The sequence below is a fragment of the Falco biarmicus genome, chromosome 7, assembly GCF_023638135.1.
Source record: "Falco biarmicus isolate bFalBia1 chromosome 7, bFalBia1.pri, whole genome shotgun sequence".
Lineage (NCBI taxonomy): Eukaryota > Metazoa > Chordata > Aves > Falconiformes > Falconidae > Falco > Falco biarmicus.
This window is the reverse complement of record NC_079294.1, coordinates 69,562,227-69,582,248: the sequence shown is the minus strand read 5'-3', so window position 1 is coordinate 69,582,248 and position 20,022 is coordinate 69,562,227. Positions and strand designations below refer to the sequence as shown.

The following is a 20,022-nucleotide window of genomic DNA, read 5'->3' as shown; positions in this document are numbered from 1 at the left end:
TTCTTTGATGACAACTTTGAGTTTAATTTGTATTTGAATTGAAATGGAAATTTCCTAATTCCCCAGAATTCAGCATGCATTTTACACAGTTTTGGCATCTGCATTAGCATTTGGTGCTGCTCATGCGGGGAGGGGGACCGAGGGGGGAAGGCATGAGAGCAACCATCGAGATTGCTGCCTGAAACACCCGCCGCTGCCCTGGCATCCCCTCCTTGTGCACACACACACAGGCGAGCTGCTTTGCTGTCAGGTATCTTGAGGATCACAAGACAAGGTTAATAAAGGGCTTTTTGCAACGCCCTGCTGTCAAGGGCCTGGCTCCCAGAGGCTGGGTGTTCTTGATTGTGCCAGGCTGTGCCATGCCGAGTTGTGCCAGCGCTCAGCACCATTGCAGCATGCTTCCATGAGGTGCTCTTGCAGGAGCAATCCTCCGCTCCCTCCACATCAGCTGAGCAGCTCACGAGCAGCCTGCAGAGCTTGCAAAAGCCCCCTCACTGCTTGGTAGCCCCCAGCTCTGAGCCGGGCCAGACAAGGTCTCGTGGGCACAGGCACAAAGCCCTTCATCACGGCCTGCCCAGCCGACACAGCAAGGAGGTGCTTGGTTAAGCCTTGTGTGGGTTTTTGTGGGGGAGCAGGATGGGTGATGCAGTGCTCTTCCCCTCTGCTGGACCCCTCCTCGTTGCTCCCAGGGCTGGTTGGGGCTGGTGATGGTTTGGGCAGGAGAACTGGTGCGTGCAGCATGGCCGGGCCCTATCTGCCCTTACAGAGCTGTGGGCTGCACTGCAGAGGAGCTGGCAGGGAGGCACAAAGAGGGGCAAGTGCTGGAGCACGTTCATCAGGTGTGGGTGTTTTCGTGTTTGCCATTTAGTGGCCTGAGATAAACAGCATGGCAAAGAGTGCTGGCTTCTCTCCTGCCTTCTTTTCCCCGGCAATTTTATGGAGCGGGACCTGGGAAGCACTTCAGCTGTCTTAGCTTTGCTCCTGGGTGAGTAGTATCTCAACTTTTAGTCCTGCACGTGCTGTTGGGGAACAAGTGGTAGTAAGTGCTGGGGGACCTTTCTTTGCTCTTCTGCTGATGCCTGGGATTCACTTGCAGTGCATTTTTGCTCCTGGGCTCTGAACGGTGGAGGATCCTGTTCAATGCCAACTGTTCCTGGTGCCAAGTATCACTGCATCCCGCCCCTTTCTACAGGGGTGGATGTGTTCATTCTAGGTATGTTGTAGACCTTTAACAGAGGCATTGGTATACTTTTTACAAGTCACCTTAGCATCACCTTAACCTCGGTTCTTCCCAAATCATTTGGCCTTTTAATTACAAACTCTCTGATGTTGATGAGCAGCCTCCAACCAGGACCTGATGCCTGGATAATGATGCAGTGGTTTCCCACTCCCTTGCTGACGCGTAGCACTTCGTGGATCTCAATGCCCGTGAGCCCCTTTCTGCTGAGGGCTGGTGTTGTGAGCTGTGCAAAGAAGCTGTCTGCAGTGCTCAGCAGAGACCTTGGCAGTTGGCAAAGTGGGTGAGTGTTCCTGAGGCCTCCTGGCCACCACAAATTGACATCTTTCTCCCTCAGTCCGTACTTCAATGAGTACCCAGAAATGGGGAGCTCCTGGCAAGGCACAGGCTCGGACCTGGAGGCTGCCTGGGGCTGGGAGGACACGGCAGTAGCTGCCAGGGAGTCATGTCCAAGCTCCTTAGGGGTGTCTCCCGGTGAGCGGTTTTCCTGATACTCATCTCTGGTTTTTGCTGGTTTTCCTTCTTGTTTTTCACATGGACAGTGGTCAGGCTGGAAAGGCTAGCTATGATGAGAAATGAACACATGCATTACAAGGCCAGGAAGGTTTATTGCTCTCTCTGCAATTAAATTAAACACTAGCCATGGACAGTCAGGGTACATATGGGCAGTTAATTGAGTTCTTCATGCCTCCCGCCTCTGCTGGGCTTTCACCTTACAGATACCTGCGTAGTCGCCCGGGCCCGCTGGCTGACTCCATCCCCGTAAGCTCTGACGTTGGCAGCAGATGTGCTGCCAGCAGAGCCTGGTGTCCTAGTGTGGGGCAGCCCTGCTCCGAGCTACCGCTGCCGCAAGAGCTGCTTTGGCAGAAATGTAGAAAGCTCTCTGATTTTTCTTTTAAATTCCTTTTTAGGATTGAAGTATAATAAATCAACTTACTCTTTAGAAAGAAATACTAATTTTTTAAAGACTTCCTGATGCTCTTCATCAGAGCACTTGGTATCTGTTAAGAACAAATTGGCGTGGATTTTAACAATAGTATCAGAGATGAATCACTTTTTTCTGAGCACTTTGAACAGTACTTGTCGAGTCCAAAAGAGGAGAGTGTTGACTGATACATTATTCACAGGCTTGAATTCTACAAATATTTTCTTCCTTTGCGTGCACTCGCCCTGTCCTTCAGATGAGTAACTTTGATATGGGGAAGCCTATTACCATGGGCTGCTGGGTTACGTGGCTTGGGTCTTGTTTTGCAGTGGGTCGCTTAACATTCAAAATTAATAAGCAGCAGAGATGAGTCTGCAATCCTCCCTCCTACCTCCTCCAGCCCAAGTATCAGAAACACGGCAATGGTTTCTGGCAGTGCCGAGTGGATGAGTTGTCTCTGCAATTGCCCTTGACATAACGAGGGACCAGAGGCCACAACATCCACAGGACCTTGCCTTATCCCTTATGTACAACCGTAGGAGTGGTGTAACCTGGAGCTCAGCTCGACGCTGGATGTGCTCCACCCCGCTCCTCACTCTAGCCCCTTCAGCCTCCCAGCCCTTCCTTGCAGCAGGCTGGGAGAAGCTGCTGGTCCCCCGCAGCCCCCCACAGGGCTCAACACCTCCATCACTGCCCGCTGGCAGGGCTGGCTGTGGGGATGTGGTGAGTGCTTTCAGCAAACCCGAGGGGATGCTTGCTTTTCAAATGAAGCTGTCCGCCTTTGCTTTGGCTCAACAGCGGGGGGATGACGCTGTCCCTCTTAAAGCTGACAAATGATCTCTGTCTCCGGTATGGAAATGAATTGATCTCAGATCTCCAGGGAGAAGGTGTTACAGCCGTGGAGGACTCTGCTGTACTGTGCTGCCCTTGTCAGACGACTGCATGCTCTCGCCTCCACAGAGCTCTGCCTCGGAGAGATGGGAATTTATGGGATGTTTTGCATCTTTTTCCTTTTTTAATCCCTGTAAAGGACGCTCTGATTTTTGAAGCATTGCTCTTTTCCTTCTCTTCCTTTTCTGGGAAGAGGAGCTTTGCTTGGAGGCTTGTGCTTTGCAGATGCTCCTGGGGAAACAGGAGATTTGTCACTTCCAAATAGCTGCGTTTTCACCCGCTCTGTGTGATCCTCCATTTAAACTAGAGGCAGCATCTAAAAGCACCTCCCAGGCTGGCAGAGAAGAGCTGCGTAAGATGGAAGGATGCAGCGAAGTGTCTTTAAGGGATCACAGCTTCTCAGTGAGAATAATGAATTCCCCGGCCAGGGAGGCACCTTGATGTCAGGTTACAGAGCACGACCTTCCCCCAGGCACCTGTCCCTGAAATGGCAGAGTACAAGCGTGTGGCGGATGCGATCATGAAAGAATGAGACAAACTGTGTCTGAGAGCCAGAACTTGCAGTGTTTTCTGTCCTTTCTCAACCAGACGCCTGCTCCTCCTCCTCCTCGCCATAGCTGGGGTGCGTGCCCTCCTGGGCCTGCGTGTGCACACTCTGGGTGCATGTGTGCGTGCTCTCCTGGGCACGACGTGTGGCCTTTTGGATTAAACTGTATGAGATTTTCCCTGTGTCAGGCTGAGATTTTCTCGCCTCTTGCATTGTTTTCATGCTGAAAGGAGCCTAGAATGTTACTTATCTGGATGTCCTCAAAGGGCTCTCGGCAAGTACTGGCTATTTGGGACAGTCAGCGGGGACGTGCCGTCGTGGCTGAACATTGCACCCTGTGATGTCCCCTCCTTGACCGGGTCTGTGGTGGGGGCAAGGACCTGCACCCAGTGTCACCTCCAGCAGATCAGGCAGCAGCTCACCTCGCTTTCACTGCTCCACGGCCCAAGGGTGCAGGGTGAAGAAGCGGGGGTTGTATGCGGACAAGGCAAGCTGCTGTTTCAGTCCCAAATTTGGAATGAACCGGGTATGTGCAATGCTGTTTCGGCTTGCTGTGGTCCTCTCTGTTGCTCTGGATCCCTGGGAGAGAAAAATAACCTGGAGCATTGTTGGTTTTCCTCCCTTTTTACATCCTGGGAGAGATCTGTCTGTAGACCGCGCTTGATTGAAGTGGACTTTTATCTTTCTGTTTATTTTTCCTGTTTCCAAACCCCTCGGTAAGCCTCATGCGCTGGTGAAAACCTCCAGCCGTGAAACCCCAAATAAACCCCAGCCTCTGCGCCTGGGTGGCATGGAGGGGCACGGGGACGGGCTGGTGTTGATGCAGCCTGGAAAGCACCTCCGCCTTGCTGAGCCCAGCCTGCTCTGCGGGGCTGTGCACGCCTCGGGCTGTCCTTCACAGAGCACCAGTAATGGGGGTGGCTTTATGTCCCCTCTGGAAAAAAAAACAACAACCCAAACCCAAAAACAAAACCCACACCCGATGTAGCTTGCGCAATGTCCCATAACAAATTACTGCAGATCCAAAACCCCAACCCGGGAGTCTCCCGTTCCAAACACATGTTGCTGCCTGATCCTGCCTGCCGGGGCTCCGGCACTGCGCCCTGCTCTCGTGGGAGCTTTGCATTAAGGAGACCGTGTAATTCAAAGCAATTTCATTATGAGCATTAAGTAAAGGTCTGACGACTCCATGTCGTGAGAAGCTTTCCTTGCAATGTTTACATTGCTGTTGAGACGGTATGGTATTTTTACATTCAATGGTATTTCTCTCATGATTTGCCATTTTTTTTAAAAAAAGACGACCCAGAATCCGAAAACCTTCCTCGGTCAGGTTTAATTAGTTTCTAGACTTGAAGAACAAAGAGCTCTGAGGTGTTTAGGACCACATCAAATTAAACCTTTGCTTACTGTGGAAGCGATGATGGGGAGATGGCAAATGGGCTGTGCCAGGGGTGCTCTCTGCCTGTGTCACTGTTGATATTTCCACGCTACTGTCTCATCTCATGGTGGGGCGATGGGAGCAGGCATGGGATGCTGCTACATAGAGACTATGCGTGTTCGCAGGCTCCTAAACTGTCCCTTGTGCGTGTGTGATGGTGAAGGGCTCCCAGCAGCCGTGCCGCCCGGGAGCACTGCTCTCCCACCACCCTTCTGCAGTTGCTTTAATGCACTCTTGTACATCTCATTACTGGTTTTGACTGAAAAATAGAATAGGATCCTTCTGTGCCTGTGAACTGGTGACCTGTGTGACGGGTGCGATTTTAAATGCTGGTAGACCTGAGGACGTCATGGTGCTGGGAAGCTTTTGGGGGAAGCTGACTTGGGGACCTCTTGAAAAAAGACTGCAACAAAGCAGCTCCTTGGTAATTTTTAAGACGATAAGGAAAGGAGATTTGAATACTGCCATGAGATTGCGCCCACATGAAGGGAAAATAAACCTGGTCTTCCATGTGCTTTGGTCCAAAAAGCAGTAAGCACCCAGCACAAACTCTGCTTTACTGGAGAAGGATGTCTTCTACGAGGGTGGTTTTACTTCAGAGGAGTATGCACAAGAATGATGAATATTTCCCATTATTAAATCCAGTTTTATTTGCTTATAACTGTGCAGTTAGCTTGGGGGAAAAACTTTCTGTGGGCAATGTCTGCTTTAGGTTGAAACTTTGTATTTGGGAAGTTTTGGCGAAAACAATTCAACCACATCTGAGAGCAATGGGAGGGAAGCAGTCTGCTTTGACATGTTTGAAAAGCAAAATAAAACGCACGCAACAGCACTGCTGACATGCTCGTCTGCACGGACGGTGGAGCAAGGCGGGCGCCTGGCTCCGAGCTGCTGCGATCTCTGGGCTCGAGCTTGGTGGGCAGGGGGAGCCGAGCTCTCTGGCCTGCTGGGCTCGGTCCCCTTGCGGCCGGGACATGCCTGTTTGCTGCTCTTGGTGACTGCAGATGCCCCAGCGCAAGATAGATGGGCTGAGCTGGGCTTGCCCTGCTGCTGGGGGCTAGTGAGGCAGCCAGACGTTGCAGCAGCGATCTCATTTAGCATCAAGCCTCCATGCTCCCTGTGCCGGTCCCAGGCTGTGTGGAAGGGCGGAGGAGAGCAAAGCAAGTAGAAAGCAGAGGGCTGCGGAAGAGCAGGAGATGGGATGCCGGGAGGAGCATTCAGGGAGTCCACCCTCCTCAACCCTTACCACAAGGCTCCTAGAGGAAAGTGTAATACTCTTTTATTGCTTGGGCATGTAACGAGGAGAGAAAGTTGCTCCTAAATTTGGGTTTCCATCAGATAGAAGCAAGCGTTGCAAATAACCAGACTGTTTGATTGTTTGGGGTTAATCCCAGCCTGGTGTGCTCCATTTCCTGCAGGGTTTGGGTCGGCTGCTGGGTGCCTGCGCGAAACCTCTCTCCCAGCTCACGCACCCAGACGGGGCTGGCAGGCGGAGGCAGAGGGTAATGAGCCTCCTGGCACACTCATGTGCTGCACCCCTTGCACCTTCGAGCCGCCAGTTCAGGCGTGCACTAGGTTAGCTGTGTGGGTGATAACTGATGTTCAAAGCACCAGCGCTGTTTCTTTGGCTCCTTGGGTGAGCTCCTTGTAGCCCCAGATCCCCTCTGCCTTTTGTTCTCCTTCTTGGATTTCCTTTATGTGAATGCTGAAACAAAAGAAACTGTGCTGACCTGTGCACATGCCTTCCCAGCAGGAAGGACCAAAGTGAAGCCCTTTGTGAGGTCTCCAGAGGCTGCGTCTTCTATGCATGTCCCGTTGGGATGCTCCAGCCCATACCTGCTCAGTGCTGCTCTCTGCTCAGGGCAGTGGGTCTGGTGCAAAGGTGTTTCTGTCCATCTCTGGGACCTGTGTGCCACATCCCCATGTGCACAGGGGTACCCAGGCTGTGCTAGCCCTCCCTCACCACCCCATGTGCCGAGGACAGCAGAGTTAGGGTGGGTTGTGCTGTTGGGAAACTCCAGTAGCCCTGTAGGAGAGCAAAGACCTGTTGTTGCTTGCATTAGGGTTGTTTGGTGCTGGTCCACTTGTTTTGTCCCACTTTGCAGTGGTGGAAAAGCGGGGTTTCTTAGGCTGCAAGGCTGGCGTCTGCGCTGAGGCGTACCTCTCATCCAGGGTACCATGCTCCATCACACTCCAGGGAGCCATCACCTGCAAAACGTAGCCACCTTGGGCCTGTAGCATCTTTAATACAAAGGCCAAGAGCCATTTGAGCTATAACATTCCTGGGAAAGAACAGAGCATCCCCAAGGACAGTGTGGTTTTGGAATCAGCAAGGTTGCCCGGGTGCTGGTGTGTAGCAGGACGGATTGTGCTCTCCCAGCATTGCTGCTCCTTGCACTGGGCAGGTCAGATGGAGTTTAGTGGCTTTGTCTGGGCAATCTGGGGAGGCTGCTACAGCCTCCTGTGAGCTGGGAGCATCTCAGGACCATCTTCACTGTTCTGTTGCATCTCTCTTGGCCATATCCCCAGGTCCTGTCCCTGGTAATGAAACCCTGATGGTGCTGCTGGCCAAGGAGGCCAGGGATCAGCAGTGGTAGCAGTTATCAGCTGCAAATACGTGATGGGGAGTTGAGAGTGGAGATGCTCATGCAGCATCTAAACAGGACCACATCACTGATGCTGAATTTATTTCACCTGTCCCAAGCTTCTCTTCCTCCCTTTGCTGCAGCAGAAGAAAAGCACTTTCCCGTTAAAGGTTGGGCTAGGTGCTCCTGGGCTGCCTCTCTGCAAATGAGGCGCTTGCATTCATCTGAAAGGCTCATTGAATGAGGACCCATTTCTTTGCAGATATTTAAATGGAAATCCGGTAGGGTTATTAAGCAGAGAACAGTGAATTTATTCTGGTCATTTATTATTGATAGGTAACATGACACTATTTTAATAATGTTCTCTGATCCTGCTGCAGCACAGCAGTGTGGGGATGGGAGCAAGCTCAGGGGAAACCAGATCTCTTTCCCACATTGCTACAACATGCTGGTTTGTCTGAGAGCCTGGCTAATCCTCAGTGTTGCTCCTTCCAGCTGTGCAGGTTGGTCTGGTTCATGGAGCAAGCAGGGGGGCTGCTGGCAGAGAGGGGGCTGCCTCTGCGCGGGACACAGAATCACAGAACGATCTGGGTTGGAAGGGACCTTAAAGCCCATCCAGTCCCACCCCCCTGCCACGGGCAGGGACACCTTCCACCAGCCCAGGCTGCTCCCAGCCCCGTCCAGCCTGGCCTTGGGCACTGCCAGGGATGGGGCAGCCACAGCCTCTCCGGGCAGCCTGTGCCAGTGCCGTGCCACCCTCACGGGGAAGGATTTCTTCCTTGTATCTAATCTAAATTTACCCTCTTTCGGTTTAAACCCATTACCACTCATCCTATCACTACAATCCCCAATAAAGAGTCCTTCCCCAGCTTTCCTGTGGGCCCCCTTTCAGTACTGGAAGGCCTCTGTGAGGGGCTGCACTGTACATGAGCCCCCGTGGCTCTGCAGGTGCATCCTCCTGCCAGCCCGTTGCCTGCAGACAGCCTTTGCACAGCGGCAGCCGTGGTTCAGCCAGGAACAGGCAGATAATCCCACCGTTGGGTTGGGGCTGTTGGTCTTGCATGGGTGAGGGGTTGTGTATGGACCCCCAGAGGCACAGGAAGGAGAAGTTGCCTGGGGTATTCAGACACAAAGCCCAAGCAGCTGCGGGAGACCCCCAGCCTTGCCCAAGCTGCACTAATCAACTTGTTAAGCCTCGCTAAAATAATCAAACCCTGTATCTCCAAAACAGACCCCCAGTCTTGGCAGAGCTCAGTGCTGGGCTTGGCTGGCCAGCCGTGCATGCAGGCGCTGCCTGCAAAGCCTTGTCCCTGCGAGCACCGAACCCTGGCTCCAGCTCTTCCTGTAGGCAGCATGGGTAGGGAGCAGGCTTTGGCAGGACACCAGCGAGGCCTCATTTGTCCCACTTTGCCTCTCCTCCCATTCCGTGGCTGGTTTGCAGTTGTCCCTGTGAATAAGCCGTGGCCCTTGAAAAGCATCCACTGCTCAGCCATTTCCACCAGGCTTCCTGGTGAAGCAGGACCCCGCTGCTCTCGAAGGACCCGTGAGCCTGGTTTCTGTTTGATCCTGTTACCTTGCAGCCTGCTGCGTGGCAGCCGGTCCTGCCGGGGTGCAGCAGGCGCAGGGAGGCGCAGGCACCCGCAGCGCTTCACCTGCCCCGAGCCTTCGCCCCGGCCGCCCTGCCAAAGCCCTGCTCTTGGCTTGCTGCACGGAGTGGCTCCCCGTCCCGCTGCCAGCCTGGCCCAGTGCCCCGCAGGTGCGTGCTTTGGGGGCAAACTCCTTTCGAGATGAGCAGAGATACCTCCAGGACTTCTGAAAGCTATTTATTCTGACGCTGAGCCACAGCGTCGCTGTGCAGCTCTGCGCGGAGTTTGCTCTGGGTTATGATGTACAGGGGTCTGGAAATGAAAGAGAATATTTTGCCTTTGAAAAGGAGAGGGATTGTGTCTGCTGTGTTAAATTCAGAGACCTGGATATGAAAAAAAAAAAAAAAGGTGCACGCGTGTGATGAGAAGCTTCCTGTGAGTTCGTCCCATGTAATTGGGATGAGAGCTCTTGCATTGTGCAAAATCATGATTTTGGTCACAGAGGGGATGTGCAAGTGGAGGGGCATGCAGAGACGCAGCCCGTAATGTTGTTTGAACACTGTCTGCAAATCCCAGAATGGGCCATTAGAAATTAAAGAGATGCTGTTAATCTGCGTTGGAAATAAAACAGGACACACATGAGCTCATCTGGTTGGTCTGGACTGCTGCTTGTGTCAGCTTCAATTGGAATAAACAAGTGTTGCTCAACTGTACCGAGCTACTGGAAGGCAGAGCATTGCTGGGAGCGAGAGGCTGCTCTGCTCCCAGATGAGAACCACTTGCCCAATTTCTGCTCATTTTTAAACATAGGCGGTTGTGAAACCAAGAGGGTACTCAGGGGTACTCATTACCACTTCTTCTTTGCAAGAGTTTTCCTCCAGCGCCCATAAAAACACTTCTTGCTCTCACAAGGGATTCCACATCAAATATTCAAGGCAGATTACACCGAGAACCACACAGGAGAAAGGAGAAGAAAAAACTCTAAACTGTTCAGTTGCTTTAATAAAGGATCCAAAAAGGTTAATGCAGAGAACGGGAGGTGGAAGGGAGGGGAGAGGCTCCTCGGTTCCTCCTCGGGGCAGTGCCGCTGTTGCTGAATGCCAGTGCAGCCTTGGTTTTGAAGCGGGTGCTGCTCCTGCTGAGCCAACTTGGGGCACAGGTTATTACCTGCAGCCAAGAGCAAAATCCTTAGCAGGGATAAGGTGCACGTGGCTGTTCCCAAAAACTCCATGCAGTGTTGCTTTAATTAAAAAAAAAAAAAAAAAAAAAAAAAAAAGTGGTGAGTATTCCCGCCCTGGAGGTGTTGGTGGCCTGTTTGAAATGGGTTGGTTTGCTGTTGGTCTACACAGAGAGATCTTGGCTGTCGCTGCTGCTGCGCAGAGGCTGTTGGTGGGAAGGCTGAGTGCGAGCATCCAGCCAGCCCCCGTGTCCCCAGCTGGGCTGAGCATCCAGCTGGGCTGGGCTGTGGGTTCCTGTCTTGTACCCGAGGATTGCAACAGGGCAGGAGCCGACCACTGGCACTACCAGCCTTGGTTTAAGGTGTGGGTGCTGAGTGAGCACCCTGCTCCTTGCCAGCTGGGCTGTTCCTGCTGTTTGTGTCTTGTTTTGCACCTCGGTCCTGGCCGAGCAGGTGTCTCAGGCCATGTGGATCAGGCGGCGGGCAGTGCCGTTTTGGGGATGCGGGATGCGGGGAGCTCCCCGTGCTGTCCCCAGATCCTGCTCGGTGCTGTGTCCTGCTGAGCCTTGTCAGGACTGGTTGGGCACCTCTGGCACTCGGGAGCGTTCATTAGGGAAACAGCCCTGCTGAGGAATTAACACGGCTGAGCCAAGCCCTTCCTTTGCCTTTGGTCGAGTGGGCAGGGGACTGGCCCTGACCAGAAACAGCTTCAGACCATGAATTTTGCCCCTAACACCGACAGGTGCTGGGACTTCTCCAGCCATTTGTTCCTGCTGCAATTCTCTAAATCCTCTCTCCCCACCAGGAACCTGTGATTGCTGATCCTTGTTTTGCCCCGGGAGATGTGGCAGGGGGTGAGGAGGAGATGGGGCGGGGGGTGAGTGTGCTTGGCAGCTCTGGTGGGGCAGAGGCAGTATCTCTGGTGGTGGGGATGTGTCTTTGCTTGGCAGTGTGAGTTTTCTCCTGGTGATGTAGTGCCACAGGAAAACATTCTAAATCTGTCAAAGCTCCTGAGAGTACAATTTTGCTTCACAGATAACATCTCACCCTAGAAACATGCTTTGCTGTTTCTCTTGCATGTTTTTCTACCGCATAATTGTTTTTCTCCTCCTAATTGTGCTGCAGAGTATAACCCCTGGCTCGCAGGGAGGAGATGCTGCGTCGTGTGAACCTGAGGCCCGGTTTTGAGGAGGCTGCGCCGTCCCGGTGATGGCGGGGCGTGGGTGCGTGCCTGCGGGTGCGCGGGGGCACTTGGCTCCCTGTCACTGAGCAGCACCCGGCGGTTATTTTCCCTTCTCATGCAGCCTGGAGGAAGGGTGCATGGTGCACGTGTGGTCTCTGAGACTCTCTCACAACTACTGTGTGTTCATTAGGGGATGCTTTGCTGTGCCAGTGCATGGACCAGTGGTGTTTGTGATGCCTAAAGCTGCCCAGACCCTCTCTGGGGCTGCCCCACTCCATCTGCCTGCGGTTGGAGAGCTGTTTGCAGCAGGTGTGCTTTGGATGTGGCGATGAAGTGGTTGTGTTCCCCATGGACGGCCCCAGGGGAGTCATTTTGCAATGTCCCGGCAGCCCTCTGCACCGCTCACACCCCACGGCATCATCTGATGGGTGATGAAGGGTGGGCCAGGGTGGGCTTGTGATGCTGTGGCTGTTTGCTGTCTCATGGGTGTTTGGTGGAGGAAGCAAAGGGGGGGACCCCCAGTGCCCTTCCCACAGCACTTAGCACCTCCCGTGGGGTCCCAGTTGGCCCCCGGTTGCAGCCTCTAATTGCTCAGGATTTTCTTCCCCTCTTCCAGTGTTGTATTGCTGGATTTCTCCATGCTAGCAGCACCTGTAGCGCTCTGCATCGGAGCTCATGAGTCACAAGCCACCCACGTCGAGTGTTTATTAACCCACAGGGGAAAAGCACCGGGCTTTCAAAACGCTGCATACCAGGAGACTTACCCAGCCCCAGCCTCCACCCCACCCAGCCCCACACCGATGGGTGAAGGGTCCAACTCTGCCCCGTGAGGGTGGCAGCACCTCTGTGCTGGCAGGCGCGGGTAGGGGCTGCGGGGGCGCAGGCTGGCTGTGCTCCGTGGTGCAGGTGTGATCCCTGCGCCGCTGCCAGGGCCGGGGCACGGCCGATGCTCTGCAGAGCCGTTGCTCCATGGTGCTGTGCGGTGATGGACTAGGGAGCCCAGCCTGCAAAACGGGAGCGCCGTGGGGCAAATAACCTGGGAAGCTGGGACAGCACCCGGCACCACTTTCCCCCTCCCAGCTTGCTTGTGGCAGTGCAATGGCCCCATCCCTGCAGCCCAGTGCTGGGAGGGCTCAGGCCCCCTCGCAGTGACCCTGGACAGGGCATGGGGTCCCAGCTGGGGAAGCATCAGGGTCAGCTCACAGGGGCGGTTGCAGCGTGTCCCATTGGGCAGGGAGCCCCTCTGCAGCTGGGCAAAGTGGCGGGCACGTGGTGGCACATGTGGTCCTGAGAAGCAGCATGGGCTGCTGTGGTTTTGTGTTCATAAGCAAATGGATTTGTGGCTTCGGTCGATTGACTCATAGCTGAAGTGTTACTTGGCAAGTGGAGGAGAGCTCCCGCCCCCAGCACCACTCTCCGTGCATCCTCATCAGCAAATAACACATCACGAGCGACAGTTTAAGGCAGGATGTGGCCATGGTTTCTTTTTCTTTTCTTTTTTCTTTTTTGGGGGGTCTTTTTTATTTTTTTCCCCCCTCAGGCTGAGATCCTCTCTAAAGAAAACAAATCTCTATGGTCGGGCAGCTGGCAGCGTCCCCGCAGGGCAACAATGCTCTTGCTGATGGCTGCAGGTGGGGTGCAAGTGGTCCATGCCGATGCCGCTCCTGTGGGAGCAGCAGGTCCCACTTCTCCCCTCTGTGCCTGCCCCTGGATGCTGAGCTCGGGGGGATGGGGACACGGGGACAGGGACAGAGTGTACCGCTTCCCCTGGACCACAGTGTGGGAGGCAATCCAGTCTGTGGCTGCTCAAAGGCTCACCAGCATAAAGCTGGTTTCTGTTGAGTAATTTGAGAAACTCATCTGGGTGCTGAAACAGCCTCATGTCCTGGCTGGGTCCTTGGTCCTGCCTCTTGTGGATGACATGGATAAATCCTGCCCTGCAGCCCCACGTGTCCTGCACAGGGCTGGCTCCCAGGCAGGAGCCAGCAGTGATGCTGCTCTGGGATGGCTGGTGGCTGCAGGCTCTGCCTGTGTCCTTGCAGGGCTGAAGGAGGAAGGTGACTGTTTAAAAGGGTGGCATTTTCTCATTTCACTCCCATCCTTCTGCGCAGGCTTGTGCTGCACCGTTGCATCAGCCCAGGAGAAGTGGGCCCACACCTGCTTCCCCTGGCACGTCTGAAACTCGGAGGAGGGTTTTGCCAGCATTGTGGGTGGTGTGTCCTTCCTTCTGGTTGCCGTGACTTTCACCTTGGCTTGGGGGATGTGCTCATCTCAGGCGGTTCACATCCTCAGCCTGGTGTCAATTCTACAGCACTGAGCTGGACAAATGCACAGGGTTTCCGCCCCTGTGCTCTCCGTTTCCTCCGAGCATTCCTCAAGTTCTTCCCCTTTTTCTTTTGCTCTAAATTTTCCACCCCCAGCTTCTGCAAAGCTCCCGTGGTGGAGTGGTTGGCTCTGCCAGGTGGGAAGGCTTTGCAGACGGGGAGCGGGGCAGGCGTGGGGCAGGGAGGGAGGGGAAGGGGAAGGGGGGGAGCAGCGGCGGGGCAGCAGTTTGCAGATTCAGCAAGGTGCTGCACTTTCCCATCCACAGCGAGTTCTTGTGAAACACTCATTGCGAGTGCGAGTGTCAAGCTGGCTGTGTCTGGGCCAGCCATGACTCTGCTGGTGCCGTGCCATCCCTTGGACTCACCCACACCTCCTGTAACCAAAATCCGAGCCAAGGGTTTGTTTCCGTGGGGAAAAGCAAGGAGTGTGAGCGTGGCAGTGCTGGGTTAGTGTCAGCAGCTCTGGCTCAGAGCTTGTTGCTGAAACCTCTCTGCCGTGTGCTGGCGCAGTGCAGGCGGTTGGTGCCGCTGGGCGTGCTGCACCCTGGGCTCTGCCTGCCCCAGCATCACACCCAGCCCCGTGCTGGGGGTCAGCATCTCCAGTACCCTGAGACGGAGGCAAAGGTGGCAGGGCTGCTGGCAGACACCTGCGGTGGCTCAGGAGTCCCTGAGCTCCTCTGAACTTCCTGGAAGGATGTGCAGGGCCATAAAAACCTGTGTCCCCCAGGAAAGATGCCTCCTTGATGGGGGGCTGTGCTGCCTGTGCAGGCAGGCATGAGATGGGTCTGCCTGGGCTACTGTCGGAGCCGGCATGGGAGCTGTGGCTACCCCAGCGCTGGACTGGGGCTGATGTGACCAGAATCCCGATGAGCCGAGTCCCATGAGTTTGCCTTAGGGCTTCGCCATGCCTGCCCGCAGTGCCCTGTGGAGCCATAACCTCGCACCTCCCTCACTCCGGGCTCCGTGCGCCCTGCCCTGTGCCCACGTCCCGCCGCCCTGCGCCGGAGCTGCCTGCTGGCAGCAAAGCCCAGGCACGGGGATGCGCAGCCCCTTGCCACCAGCCCTGCTCCTGCCCTTTAATCGCCTGCCGGGACCAGCTGCCAGTAACCTGGAAGGAAGTGGTTTGTGGAATGGTGGCAGTGATGAGCCGGTTCAGAAATGTGGCTATGGCTTGAGGTTTCTGCTCTGGAAAGCTGACTAATTTCCACCAGAAGCACGGCCACAAGAAAAAAAAAACCAAAAAAAAAATCCCAAGAAATGCCTGCGCCACTAACCTTTTTTTGACACAGATCTTTGAAGGAGGCGGAGGGGCTCAGTGACGTGGGAGTGCCTGGAGCCGAGCCCGTGGCTGTCAGCGCCCCCGCTTCACCCCGCGCAGCCAGCCCGAGGGTTGGGTAACACGGGGAAGTCGTCTTAGGGATGTCTGTGCTGGGGGTGTAAAGTCTTTATTCCTCCTTGTTTGTGTTACACCAGAGCCAAAGCAGGTGCCGGAGCGCTCCTTCCCCAGCCAGCACGTGCTGCCTGTGGCCCCACAAAGTGCTTTGGGTTATAGTTTGCCAGGGTTATCTTCTGGCACACAGAATCTCCCTTGTTAGAATTTGGGGGGGGTGTTGGGGTTTTATGTATTTAATAGAAGACCCTGATATAAAATTATCAGGAAAACATGAGAAAATTAATGAGTGGTTCCTTCTGTGTCCCCACAGTCGCTGCTGTGCCATCGGCCCTGGCTCGCCACCTCCCCACGTGAGCGGGACATTGTGGTTTCTTGACACTTGCAGAGCAAATGGTCATGTCACAGCTCTCCCAAATCCTGAGCTGGAACCTGGAAACCTGTCTGCTGGGAGCCCTGGGGAGGTGCCGAGCCCCACCAGTGGGTAAACCGAGCTGGTTCCCTTAGCTGCCACCTTGGGTCTGTCCCAGCAGCCCAGGCAGCTGCAAATGAACCAGCTTTGCCATGAAGGGAGGGCTTAAAAAAATGAAAGGTACTTGCTGGGATGTTGTTTTTCCTGGAGCTAATGCAGAGAAGGGGAACATACAAGGCAGCTCTAAGAGGCCCCCACTTCTGTCTTCCTAAGACTGAAAACGCAGGCCCTAACAAAAGATGCGGCCCTGCTAATTTCTTTCTTTGGTGCAATTTAGTTTCTGGGTGGCAGGATGCAATTTGTGTTTGAGTTTGGCTTTCTAGTGAAACTCTTGGCTTGTCACTCTCAAGGCACAACATGCTCCTTAAATAGCAGGCTAAATTTCTCCACCTAGCCTTAAAAAATGAAATACTCCTCTGCCAAATGAAAGGACATATTCCAGTATTCTTTGTTGTTGCAACAAATTGGGTGGATACTGTCAGACTTCTGTATTCTGGGAATACTTCCAGAGCCTCTCTTTGTGTGCAAGTCGGTTACCATGTAATTGTCAACTTAAATTGCAGTGTTGGATAACTCGGCTTCGGCTGTAAGATAATCTGCCTCTCCTGCGACTCAGCCCCAGCAGTGCGAGGGCAACGTGTTGGGCTCTGCTCCTCCTGCGCAAGCTGCGAGCGATGAGAGGGGTCTGCAGAGCCCGGGGGCTGCCCGGGGGCTCCTGCCCGGCCGACAGGGGCATTTATGGTGGCACCTTTGCTAAAAGCATCGCTGCCCATGGGGGAAGGATGGATCCTGCTCATGCAGCCGGGGCGGGCTGCCTGCATGGACCATGGTGAGGGCAGGAGGGACGGAGTGGTCCCTGCCTGCCTGCTGCCGTCTGCGGTGGCGCGGAGATAAAAAGGTTACTTTCGATGCGATGGGAATCGTCTTCACCCTCTTCCTTCCCCTTTCAAATTGGCAGCTTGTTTTGTTGTGTTTGTTTTAGCCTGAATCCCAATGACAATTAGTGCTAGAAGGCTGGATTAAGCTGTTTTTACTTGTGTTCTTTTTCACTTTGATTTCCACCTCCTCCAAATTCTTAATCCTACTGAATATTTCATCTCTTGTAAGTCCATCAATTGAAAGTCTCCCAGCGGGACGTACAGGACCAGCACTATTAGAGCTGTTTTGCTTTAGCTAATGCTTCTCAACGCTGGGCTGAATTTGTTGCGCAATTTATTTCAGACAAGAAAACCACAGCATCCGCTTCAGCGAGAACCACGCGAGCGATTTGGGAACCGGGCTGTGCAATAAATGAGAACTTTGGTGGTTGATGAGAAAGCAGAGCACCCCTCGTTCCCACCTCACGCCTTCTCCAACTGCAGGCAATTTTTGCAGGTGGGAAACCCCTCGTGTGGCCACAAATAGGAGATCCCGCCATAAATGCAGGAAACTCGCTGCTTGAAGGTGGTTGGTGTGGTGTTTTGTGGTCACCTGGCTTCTGTCGGCCCCATGGTGGGTCAGCCAGACACTGGTTGCACCGTGTCAAAGGGGTTTGCTGGACTGCAGAGTTGTTGGTGGAAGATCCTCCCCATCTGTTTGTGATTCCCCATCAAAAATTGCACTTTTGCCTTTTTTTCTGCTTCCTGGGATGCTCTTGGACTTATGGTTGGGTTTTTGCCCTACATTTGTGCTGTTGACCAAAAAGCTTTCAGATAGCAAAGTGTTTTTTTTCCCCTGTCAAAAAGACATTTTCCAGCTTGAACTACTCCGGGCCAGCTCTCTGCAGGACTGCCCATCAGGATGGACACATTCCCACTTCTGCTGCTTTCTCCTGTCTGGAAAGGAAAGCTGGGGAGAGGGTGTGGGCTCTCTCAAGATTCAAGGCTATGCTGGGGGCTTTGCAGCTGTCCGTGTCCATGTGCTCTCAGATTTTATCACCCCATCTAAACACACGGGGCAGCTGGTGTTTGTAATGATGCCTTTCACCACCCAGATCGCCGCTTGCTCCTCAATATCCATATCGGTTCGCAGGGACATTTCTCTAGGAGAAACCTGGCTGCTTGCATGGCCGGCTGCTTCTGACATGAAGCAGGGATGCAGCAGCCTCTGCCAGCAGGTCCTTTGAAGCTTGCAAAGCTTCAGTGCTCTTCACCTGGTCTACGTGTTCCTTATCAAGAAAGACACTTATCCTGAAGTGTCTGCAGCCTGGATGGGAAGAGCTCTCACTGAAGCGCCAGCAACTGGCTCCAAGTGCCTTTGCCAAGGGAGCTGCGGTGGCATATGTTCGCTCTCAGAGCAAGGTTACACTCTTGACTCATTAGAAGTTACTTTCCTCATTTTGGGGCATATGCAGAAGAACCTGGTGCCAAGCTGGCAACGCGTGCAGTGGAACAGAGAGGGCTCGGAAAGGCTCCGGAGGAAGTTTGCTCTTGCACTTCTGTCCCCAATTATTTTGTTTTGAAAGCAGCACAAACCCAGCCCTGGATGAATGCTGGTTTAGCAGAGGCTGGCAGCCCCGCACGGCGCCGGCAGGACGGCATCCACTGCCCCACGGGGCTTTCCTCCGGGCTCTGGCACCGAGCGAGGCTGACCTCCTCCCTGAGACCTCTCCCAGGTTATTCCTGCAGACAGGGAGCACGATGTTTGCTCAGGAACAAAGTCCTGGGAGGGGTGGGACGGGGCAGAGAAAAAAGCCAGAAGACCCCTGGGGCCGGGGTGCAGGTGTTCGACGTGGCCAGTGCTACGGGCAGCCCGGCAGCCCCGGTGGCTGATGAGCTGCATCAGACCTGGGTAATTCAGCACGTTCCTAAATAATGGGTCTGGTGGTTTTGCAGGATCTGTAGCCCATACTAATGGCTCATTGCTGAACCATAAGTGGTTGTGTTATACTTTGGATTTATTGGAGGCCAAGGGATTAATTTCCTGAAATATATGGTCATGATGTTGAGGTTAAATTAAGATCTCATTCAAAAGGATTCTTTTTATTATATTTAATTTGTAACCCCTTCTCTATAGCCATTTTACAGCTATTCCTCCCCCTCCCTTAAATGTTCAGTGTCATGTTTCCAAGAAGAATCTTATTTCATGCAGACTAATAGCATTTTTCAGTATAACCTTTTACAGTTCCTCACCGTTCGAGTTCCTCTAGTCTTGGTTGTTTATACACAACAAGGTCTTAAATCCTCTCTTAGAAAATAAAGATGTTGATGCAAAAGCAACAAGAGCTTCTGGCAGAGCTAAAATCCATCCGTTCTCTCCTCCTTCCCCACATGCCACCCCCTTCAATCTGCTGTAACTAAAAGCCCTTTTACTTCAGCGCTTGAGCACTTTGATAAAATACATGTTGAGTAAATCTTACATGACATTTTTACTCTGGGTGATATAAAGTTGAGCTGGCTCAGTGCTAGCCTTGCTTCACCCTTCTTGATGATGCCGTTATTAAACTGATAAATTAACTGTGGAAATCGGGGCTATGAGATGCTGGAGGCAAGTCGGGAAGGGGACGAGGCAGTTGGGAAGGGCGATGGTCTGGATGCAGCCGCTGGCTCCGGAGCAGCTGAGGCTGGGCAGGGCGCAAGGGAGCATCATCCAGCACTCCCTCTGCTCCTGGTGCTCACTCTGCTGCTGGGTGCCGTGGGAGATGGGAGAAATGAATCTCTGCTCTAAATCACTGCTGCTGCTGCTGTGTTCAGCGTATGACCAGTGAGCATCCCCGTTCTGTGGTGCTGTGCGTGTCCCTTTGGCACACGGCAGCACCAGGCTCTGGGCTGGCCCCACAGGGCACCCAACTTGCAGTGGTCCAACCTGAAGGAGAACATATCCCAGGGCAGTTGGAGGCACACTGCCTGCAGGAGCGCTTTCCTAGGTCAGAGCAATAAACTCTGCTGATGCTTTCCCAAGTGACAGTGAGGTGCAGGGAAAGGGTTGGCTCCCTCCAAGGGGTTCATCTTGCAAAGGGTGGCCTCAGTCCTCGGGGTCTGGATGAGGGAGAAGGGGACACATTGAATTCGCCCAAGAGTCCAGACAGGATAGCTTCAGAAAATAAGTCTTTTAGTCCCCAGATCTAGGTTCCCACTCTGGAGGGAAAACCTCAACCCTTTTCTGTGTGCTTGAAATGTCCAACAAATGATGTACCAACTGCACACTCCTAGTGTGGTGAGAAGGAAGGGTGTTCAAGAGCAGGGAGGTGTACTCTTGGTGGTGCCTCTTGCTCTGTGTGGCTCTTTGTATGATGCTGCTTTGCTGGTTGAGCGCAGCAGAGCGTGGAACACTCCGATTCCTTTTGAGC

General features: G+C 53.7%; 1 long non-coding RNA gene across 1 annotated transcript; it reads right to left on the bottom strand.

Annotated features, from left to right (window-relative positions):
- Window positions 1-10,193: 10,193 nt before the first annotated feature.
- Window positions 10,194-19,390, bottom strand: LOC130152911 (uncharacterized). The gene is made up of 2 exons (XR_008823142.1): window positions 15,168-19,390; window positions 10,194-10,449 (listed from the first exon to the last, which is right to left on the bottom strand). It is a non-coding gene; the product is annotated as an uncharacterized LOC130152911 (long non-coding RNA).
- Between the last annotated feature and the right edge of the window lie 632 nt (window positions 19,391-20,022).